Raw genomic sequence first — 10,398 nt, forward strand, 5'->3', positions numbered from 1 at the left:
TATCAATACCATAGAAAAGTTGACTTCCGGGATGCCTGGGTGACTCAGTTGGTTAAGTGTCTGTCTTCAGCTCAGGTGGATCTCAGGGTCCACCTGCATCAGACTCCTTGCTCAGGAGAGAGTCTGTTTCTCCCTCTCCCTCTACACTCTCCTTGTGTTCTTTCCCAAGTAAATAAATAAATAAAATCTTAAAAAAAAAAAAAAAAAAGGAAGCTGACTTCCAAAGTTATTCAGTATATCATAACAGTGGCTGAGTACAGTTTTCCTTGTTCAGAAAATTTTCCACCTTTGACTCTATTGTTTTGACAATACTAAACTAAACACTGCTAAACCATCAAACTGCTACAGAAGGGCAGGTCAGGATATCCAGCTTCTGTTGTTTATAAAAATTCATGAAGCTGATGATGGATAGATCCATGAGATCAAATGAAGTACATTGTTGGCACTTCTGTTCTAATAACACATGATAGATTCAAATATTTTCTGCAAAATCCCTGCTCATGAATAACATAATGAACAACCACGGGCTTTAAATACCTCATTTTTTTCACTGCTTTTGTGAATTTGTCCAACTTAGCCTCTCTCCATTCCATACATACTTTTACCATATCAGTTGTAATACATCTTAGCAGATACCACTTCAGATTGTGCTAATGTTTTCCAGTGTCTTCGGAAATGTGTTCACCTGCGGTTTGTCCACTCAGATGATTCAGTAATTTTAAACTTGGCAACAAATAAACAACTGAGTAGCAAAGGTAACATTTACCCTTCAAGAACCAAAATAAACCACTTAAAATTATATGCCTTATTTTTTTAGTCAACTATCAATGTTGTTCCCAATATCCTCAATGATATGAGCAACTATTCTCATGAGAAGCATAATAGTTCTTTTGTTTTTGTTTTTTTAAAGATTTTATTTATTTATTTGTCAGAGAGTGAGCGAGTGAGAGCGAGCACAGGCAGACAGAGCGGAAGGCAGAGGCAGAGGGAGAAGAAGGCTCCCTGCGGAGAAAGGAGCCCGATGTGGGACTCGATCCCAGGATGCCGGGATCATGACCTGAGCCGAAGGCAGCTGCTTAACCAACTGAGCCACCCAGGCGTCCCGAGAAGCATAATAGTTTTGAATTCATTTTCTCTGGACACATTTCTTCAGCTTCTAAAACACAATTTAGTTAACTACATCAGTAAACAGCTCTCTTTGTGTGGCTAGCAAATGAGCCACAGGGAAATTTACTTAGGTTTTTAGCCTCGTTGTTTTTGTTTTACTTTTGTGAAGAAAGTGTATGTAATAAGATACTTTGTTTTTTATTTTATTTTTCTGGACATCGCTTTCCTGTCACTTGGAAATATTTTAATGAATATAGGAACATCGATGCATATTGCATTTTTTCCTTTTTGCTGCTCTAACAAAACAGCATAAACTTAGTAACTTAACACATCATGAATTGATTATCTTACATTCTTGGGTTAGAAATCTAAAGGGAGTCTTACTGAGATAAAATCAAGATGTTGGTGGGGCTGTGTTCCTTCTGGAAGATGGAGTGGACAGTATGTTTCCCTGTCTTTCCTAGCTTCTGCAGGATTCCTGAATTCCTTGGCTCATGGTCCCCAGCCAGCAATCTCATGACTCCAATTTCTGCTTTCTTCGTCCCACCACTTCTTCTAACTTTGACTGTCCTGCTTCCTTTTTTGTAAGGGCCACTGTGGTTACATTAGGACCACTAGGTTAATAATTGTCCTAATGTCTTCCTGCAATGGTAAGATTCTGAACCAAATAGTTAGAACTATAGGTCGCCGTTATGGGGGATTTTTAATGAAATAGTTTAAAATATTCCTTATATTCCTAATATGAAGGGTGATTTTATGTCATGGTTTTATAAATTGTTTTATAAAATGGAAATTGTTCCTAATGGTGTTTCAATATTTGTCCTGATACAAAGTAAGTTATTACTTTGCACTAGCTGGCTTGGCCACTGAAAGAATACTGTATTGCCAAGGAAACAATCTTATTTCTTTAGATAACAAAGTTACATTTTACCAAGTTCTTCGCTTCTGTTCATTGATTTCTAATTGAGTTTATGGCTCAGGCTGGGAATTGAGAAGTTATTTGTAGTAGGATAGGTAAACCAGCATATTATATAAAATGCACTGGGTTTAAAAACCGCTTTGTTTTAAAAAAATTTTAAATCCCTCTTTACAAACACTAAAGTAAAAAATATGTCCTTCTGGGTTGTAAACAAGTGGTAGCAGTAGTAGAGTATTGTATAGTGAATGTTAAATAAAAGCCCAAATGTTAAATAAATGCACATTCTTCCCAAATGTGCAGAAAATAGAATTTGGTTAATTTGTGGACTCATCTTTATTTTTGTGCTTAATACTTTAAAAGATAAGATTCCTGGAATAGATTAGTATATTCTGTTAAAGACTTACAGTGATCCATTTTGCTTACACTGCTGTATCACAAAGGACTCATCCAGGGACCATGACCTGCCAGTGTGAGTATATATTTACAGAAACAAAAGAAACAAAACATCCATTGGGATATAAGGTAGCAGTCACAAACTGAAGACTGCAGGTCACTGAGGTGCATACCCTGATTCTAAAAGTTGGTTACAGTGGGGGGCACCTGGGTGGCTCAGAAGGTTAAAGCTTCTCCCTTAGGCTCAGGTCATGATCTCAGGGTCCTGGGATCGAGCCCCACATCCAGCTCTCTGCTCAGTGGGAGCCTGTGTTGGTTACAGTGGGTCTTACAGCTTTTGTGAAACGATTTATTCAGACTGCTGCACTCTTCATTTGATGTAATGAAATGCCATTAACCTACTTATTTGTAAATAAAGTTCTGTATCTAGATTAAATTTTTTTTAAATCTCTCTCCCTCTCAAGATCCTTAATTTCATTGCATCTATAAAATCCTTTTTGACATGTAAAGTAACATCCACAGGTTCGAGAAATGAGGATGTGCAAATCTTTGGGGGAGGAGGAGGTATTCTTTTGCCTACCACAGCTAGGTTATTGTATAAAAACACAGTGCTTTGCCAGCTAATTGATAACAGAATAATCCTCACTCCATTTTGCCTTAAAAGTATACCATTTGAAGTTCATTTTTCTCTTCATTTCTTGTTTTGACTTGATGAGTATGCACTAAAAGTAAAAAAAATGAAATGTCACAGTACAATGGTATGCACAGCACTCAAAGTGCTGTCCAGGTTTATCTCCATCGCTGCAGTGTACACTGCACTGAGTCAACAGGGTGCAGCAATGAGAGTGCCACACATACGGTCTCTGTTGCAACTAGTCAAGTCTGCCACTGAAATGCAAAAGCAGACATAGACGATATGGAAGTGAACGTGAACATGGATGTGTTCCAATAAAATTTTATGATATTTCAATTCAAATTTTATATAACTTTGAATGCTGTGAAATATTCTTATCCTGTTTTGTTTTGTTTTTTTTTAAATAATAAGATGCCATTTCAGTTCATGGCTTGTACAAAAGTAGGCAGTGAGCCAGATTTGGCCTGTGGGCTGTGGTTTTCTAACTTTCTTCTAGGTTCTCAGAATCCTCTATTGCAGGAGCTTATGTGGGGTGTGTCTGGTATTATACTACTTTATTTCTGCCAAATTCCATTAGCCAGAACTCAATTACCTGGCCATATCTAATCAGGTTGGAAAAGGTACTTCTTTTTTTTTTTTTTTAATGTATTTATTTGACAGAGAGAGAGAGATCACAAGTAGGCAGAGAGGCAGGCAGAGAGAGAGAAAGGAAGCAGGCTCCCCTCTGAGCAGAGAGCCCGATGTAGGACTCGATCCCAGGATCCTGAGATCATGACCTGAGCCGAAGGCAGAGGCTTAAACCACTGAGCCACCCAGGCGTCCCGGAAAAGGTACTTCTTCTGTGAGTCCAAGACAGGGGAACACTGATATTGGTGAATATTAGCATTTCTACGACAGCCTGCTGTTTTCAGTAACCATGTTATCCTCTTTTTCCACATATAGATTACACTCACTTCTAAAGTTCATTTCAAAGTCCAGAGTCTCAGATAATGCATGTTCTTTCCAATATAGCAGATATAGTTCCTCAGAGCCCTGTGACCTATGAACTTAGTATCTGTCTCTGGCATCCACCATAATAAATAGTTCCATATGGAAAAAGTTAAAAAGCAAATATAATAGTTATTGGTCAGGGGTAATGCAGCTAGGTAAACATTATGAACGCTCCCAACCTTGAGAACAGGAGAACAAAGACTTCTTTCCCGAGTCTGCTCTTAGTAAGGAACTCTTGCACATTATTCTCTCCGGCCCTTTGACTCTACCCTTTGCAAGGTTCTTCCTTATGCTCCTAGGCATAGCTGAAGTGTGTTGTGCCTTCCTTGGGGATGCAGAGCTGACAGCCCACTGTCTTTCTAGAGACTATTTTAATGCTTTCTAATTACAAACTCTCTTGGAGTACCCTCGTGGTTTTATGTGCCATGCAATTTCCTCATGAACAATGCTTAAAATTTATTTGCTTGCAATATGTACCATGTGCCTACAACCACATCCAAAGATGCTTTCCAGACATTGGTCTCAAATCAGCTTGATTTTACCAATTCCTCTACTTGTTTTTTCTTAATAGTGGCTAAAAAGGACATTCATGTGATGTTTGCTGAAACTCTTAGTCACTTTGTTCAACAAAAGTTTTCTGGTTACTCAAGAACTTTCCCAATCACATCCCTTACTGTTTGGGACCTAGGGGCTGCAGACATTTCCAACCCTTTAATGGCCACATTTTTAGTTTTAGTTTGTTTTTTTTTTTCCCCCTTTGTTTCTTCTATTCTCTCTCACTTTTACTTGCAAAGTGAAGTGAGAGAGAACTAAGAACTAAGAACTAAGTGAAAGAAGTGAGAGAGAACTAAGAACTAAGAACTAAGCCTAGGAAAGAGTTGGCCACTTTTACTTGCAAAGTGGCCAACTCTTTCCTAGGCTTAGTTCTTTCTTGTAATACTTGCCCAGTGCAGACAACACTAGTGAGGAGGATACACTATTACTAACACTGCACTACTAACATTATTTTTTAACCTATTTCATTAGAGGTATCTAGCAATAAGCACATGGTCTACCTACCAAATTATTCCTGGCAACAGATTGTGGTAAACATCTTTTTCATTACATAACACTTTCCTAATTTTCAGTCTGCTGACCACCTTCCTACTGCTAAGCCACAGTGTTTAATTTCCACTGGAAAATGTAGGTATTAGTCAGCCTAAGTGCTGCAGCAAACAACTTAAAATCTCAGTAGCTTAAAATAATTAAGTTTTATTTTTCTTTCATGCCATGATCTGATTTGGTATTCACTGGGCAGCTGTCTGTGCAGTCATTCAGACTCTAGTGTTTGGGAAGAGATCTGAGTGAACAATTTAAGATTCCAAACCTAAAGATTCTGAGGAGACACTACAAGGAATGACACAGGAATTTATGTATAAGAGAGGCATTTAAACAATTTAGGAAAAAGTAAACCAAATTATTAGATCCCGATGAGGAACAAGAGTGGCTGGATGCCAAGTTGCAGAGAACGGGCCAAAGCTTTTAACTATCTCCTCAGATTCTCCTGTAACTAGTATTAAGAAAGGCCAATCAGCTGATCTGTTTATATTGGCCTCAGGAGTAGAATTCAAAAGGAAACCAGAGTGATGTAGCCCTCACCCTCCCAAGAGCATCGTAGCAGGAATTGAGCAGGACCTAGGGAGGGAGAGTACCAACTCTAAATGTAGGAGCGGTCACTCCTTTCTTGTACTGATCATTATGCTCAGTGTAACCTTGGAAGTTGGTTTAAAAGTTAGGAACAACTTTTGTTTTCTTTTGGAACTCACAAACTCACTTATATAAGGTTTATTGTGTATTTCGTTCTACGGTGAACTTTCTTGGTTTAATTCATTTCCCCCAAGTCACTAGTCTCAGTGACTACACACATACAAACATCCATCCATCCAGACAACACTGTGTATTACCATCAGCAAGAACTCACTGGTGTGGTGACCTTCCCCTCTCCGGGGCTGGCGCACAGCAGAGGGACATTCACGGGAACGAAACCGCTCTCCCAGCTCAGCAGAGCGCCCCTCGCCTCTCGCCGGACCCCTGGGCTCCGTGTGGAGGGGGCTGTAGGTGGGGGGGGGCTCTGGCCCGACCTCGCCCTCCCGCCCTCTGCCTCAGGGCTTCTGTGGCCGGGGGTTCTCCGCCCTGAGGCCACTCTCACTCACCTCTTGGCGGTGGCCGTGAGTGGCCTCCCTGTGACGGGGAGGGTCCTTGGCCGTGTGGGGTGTGGCACCAGGCCCTCCAAGGTGCCCCGGGGCGCTCCAGGTTGTTCCTCGAGCTTCCGAGGCCCAGCAGCAGCTGTTTCCGGTTCCCGGCGGCCTCCGGGTCACGGAGCAGGTGGAGGAGGAAAGGGAGGAGCTCGTAAAGCAGGCACGGCCATCCCCTCCGCGGGCCGGGCCTCTTGTTACCACGCACACCTGCACACGGGGGTGGGAGATTTCGTGGTAGGCGGAGGCGGGGACGCCGCTCTAGGCCACCTGAGGCTGACCGTCGTGCGGCGGCAAACTGTGTGTGCCCCGGCTCTAGCTTTCCGGAAACGCCAGATCTTCCGACCAATATGCGTGCGCGCTCCGCAGGGTTTTGACTAGCACTGTGAGGCGCAGGCGCATGCGCCCACTGGCCTTCGTCCCGCCAAAGCTCGGGATGCTCTCTGTTTGCCCAGGCGGCACCCCCTCCCCACCCCCTCCGGCAAAGCCCTGGGCTCTGTTCTGCTTTGCCACCTTATGGGGGATGATTGGTGGAGGTGACGCACCCTTGGTGAGAAAGTCTTTGCTGGTCTTTGAAGATGGGGTTTCCTCAGGGGTACCAGTCCACTCAGCAGTGGCCACCCATGCAACTATGGTTGGGTGAGGGCAGAACCCCTCTCCTTCGCAGAAGGGGTCCAGAGGCCCTGGCAGTGGGGCTGAGAGCTACTCTTAAAAATAGTAATAACAGGGACGCCTGGGTGGCTCAGTTGGTTAAGCAGCTGCCTTCGGCTCAGGTCATGATCCCAGCGTCCAGGGATTGAGTCCCACGTCGGGCTCCTGCTCAGCAGGGAGCCTGCTTTTGCCTTCCATTCTGTCTGCCTGTGCTCGCTCTCTCCCCCTCTCTCTCTCTCTGATAAATAAATAAAATCTTTAAAAAAAAATAGTAATAACAAGAACAACAACAACAAAGCGCTGTGTTAGGGATATATACCCTTTTTTTTTTTTTTCTTTTTTTAGAAAGGGAGCCTCACTAAAATTCAGTCAGTTAAGTGATAGAACAGGGATGTGAACTCCGGTCCAACACATTCTTGGTTTTTAAACAACTTTCAGATCGTTCAGAGTATTTAGGAGAATTTTGGATAACTGGTCTTGATACCCCTCTAATAACCATAAGACACATATCTTTGAGGACATAGACTAAAAAAACAAATGCCTGCAAAGCCTGGCTTTTCTGTGAATTGGAGTAAAGGCTTGAGGTCCAATATTGTCCCACCAGGATGGAGAATGGACCACTTTAGAGGACAGTGGAGACAAGTGGCTGTAAATCGATGATATTTTCTGAGAGTTTGATATAAGGACATAAATGGTTCATTTGCTACAAAGGAAGCAAATTATGATGCTATTTCTATTTTAGGTTTTATGAAATCTAAATCTATTCCTTTCTTACAGTTTTGGTGGTAGGAATCAGGTTGTTTTGCAATCTTGCTCAAACTTTTCTGAACTAATGCCTTATATTTCTCTGCAGAGCTTTGGCTAAAGAAACACTCAGGAGACCTCCCTCTGAACCAGATATAATGTATCCAAAGCAGCTAGGACAAGACTGGACTTCCCAGATCCCTGGTGAGCCAGATTTTGCAGCTGCCTCCAGGCTCTGCAGGAAAATTTATGTGTTTGAATAATAATGTATGCAAGGGGCTCTGGAAGAGAAATGTAGAGAATATGACATTTATCCACTAATGGGTAAGGATTGACTCATTTTTGGAATCTGAATAAATGAATATCTCCTGGGAAGAAAATTCAACAGGTTAATTGGTAGCAAACTAGTGGTTTTAGGTTGCTCTTACTGGCTTTTTGTAAAACAACAACAAAAAAATTACTGGTGAAGTCTGACCAGCCTCTTTGGAGAATAATAATATTACAAAAATAGGTAATTCTTATTGCATACTTACATTATGTTAAACACTGTATTAAGTACTCATGAATAACCATGAACTCCTTACAAAAGCCCTACAAGGTAGGCAACATTGTTAATTCCATTATATAGGAGAGCATACTTAGCCTTCCGGTCCTGTAGAAGATATCTGAGCCAGCCTCTCTGGGTTCTGAAGTGGCAAATCTGTGCAGCCCCAGGGATTAGGGATATACTCACGTTCCCCTACATCTCATATAAAAGAAAATCCTAGGTGCTGGGTTTGGTTGGCTCTGTCCTTTATGCCTGCTGAACCCTGAGATTCCATTTCTGGAGACTTACGGTCTTAATATGTACAGCATTAAGACATTTACAGATCTTTAGAAAAGCAGAGGCTCTTCTGTGGATATGGCCCCTCAGCTTTAATTGGTTTAGGGTGAACAGGCAGAAGGTTTGGGGGCCAATGGAAGAGGAGGGCAAATTTCACTGGATTGGGCAGGAAGGCTACGTGTAGATGAGAATTTGCAAATGTAGGTCTCCCTCAGACTGGATTTCCTAAAATGCTTTTCAGATTCTGATCATTAATTTCCTCTATGTTTACATATAAGAAATAGAACTAAAAGTCTATTTAGGGCAACAAAATTCTTGAACACCCAATAGGCTTTGTATGTTGCTGTTGGAGGTTCCCCATGGTATCTATAACAGAGGTTGACAAACTATGGCCTGTGGGCCAATATGACTTGCCACTGACTTCTGCCAATGTAATTTTATTGGAACAGAGCTATATTCATTCATTTTATATTTTATATGCAAAATTCAGTATTTATATATTAGGTCTACAATAGCAGAGTTGAGTAGTTAAAACAGAGGATGTATGCCTAAAATACTTTCTAGCCCATAGGCGGGGCTTTGGACTCAAACCCACTTTTCACCAACTCTCTGGACCCCATGTGAACTTCTTTTTTTCCCTCCTTTAGTCTAAGACCTGAGTTAGAAGCCAGCTATAGGCACAGTCAGCCCCAAGATGGAGAGACCAGAACCTCCCCACTTCACCTCCTTCCACAGGCACAGCAAGTCCTCAGATAAACACAGAACAACTCCTAAAAGAAATCCAGAAAAGAGCTGAGCAAGTCCTGCACCTGCATCACTCACACTGAAAAAGATAGGAAAGGCTGAAATACACTCACCATAAACCTCACCCATGCCAGTGCCATGTAGTTAAGAGGAAGTGCCAACTCCCACTTCCTCCCTGAGGAGCAAAAGGATTGGTCTGCCCATCAAGCTCCCCAACTTTTAAGACTCCCACCTGAGGGGTAGATACTCCAAACACTTAGCTCTGAAAATGAATGGGGCTTATATGCATTAAAACAGAAAACTTCTCAAGAGGACTCACTGAGGCTATCTACCCAAAGCTCAGAACAGAGTGAGCAGGCCGATTGCCCTTCTCCCAGTCTTTCATGGAAAGAGGCCTATTTGCGTATGTTAGAAGCTACTATTTCAGGATCTTTCTTCTAATTTAACATGCATCTAGTGACTGACTGTCATCCTTCCTTGAGACCAGAAAAAACAGTGGACATCACCTCTGCCCTGTCCCTTGAGCCCACCCCAAATTGTCAATATATTCCTGGAAGAAACTCACACACATCTGGCACCCCCACATTTGTGGCTGCCACCCAAGGGACAGATGCCTAGATCATCTGACTCTGAGAGCCACAGGACTGTATCCCCACAGGACTGTATCCCCACAGGACTGTAGCAAACAAAGAAACATTTTATTTATTGTTGTTTAGTTTTGTTTTTAATATTTTACTTATTTATTTGACTGAGAGAGAGATCACAGGTAGGCAGAGAGGCAAGCCTAGAGAGGAGGGAAACAGGCTCCCTGCTAACAGGCTCCCTGCCGAGCAGAGAGCCCTATGTGGGGCTCCATCTGAGGACCCTCAGATCATGACCCGAGCCAAAGGCAGAGGCTTAACCCACTGAACCACCCAGATACCGCAAAGAAACAAGTCTTAACCAGCTATCCTCCCAGGATTCAGCAGAGAAGGAGCAGACAGAGATGCCCATCTCCCATTCTTTCTCTGAAAGAGGACTATTTGCATACTTCAAAAGCTTCTCCCTTAGAGTCAGGCTTCTAGTTTAGCATTCACTAAGGGATGACTGTGATCCTCCCCAGAGATGAGAAAAGTCTATGGAAACTTCTATATCTCTCCCCTGCCCTTTTCCTCTGGCC

General features: G+C 42.3%; 1 long non-coding RNA gene across 1 annotated transcript in view; it reads right to left on the bottom strand.

Moving 5' to 3' along the window:
• The window catches only part of LOC116592404, a 28,219-nt gene extending 21,833 nt beyond the window's left edge, over positions 1–6,386 (bottom strand). The window contains exon 1 of the long non-coding RNA XR_004286481.1: positions 6,236–6,386. This is a non-coding gene — a long non-coding RNA (uncharacterized LOC116592404). The remainder of the gene's footprint in view (positions 1–6,235) is intronic.
• Positions 6,387–10,398: the final 4,012 nt, after the last annotated feature.

The sequence above is a fragment of the Mustela erminea genome, chromosome 6, assembly GCF_009829155.1.
Source record: "Mustela erminea isolate mMusErm1 chromosome 6, mMusErm1.Pri, whole genome shotgun sequence".
Classification (NCBI taxonomy): domain Eukaryota; kingdom Metazoa; phylum Chordata; class Mammalia; order Carnivora; family Mustelidae; genus Mustela; species Mustela erminea.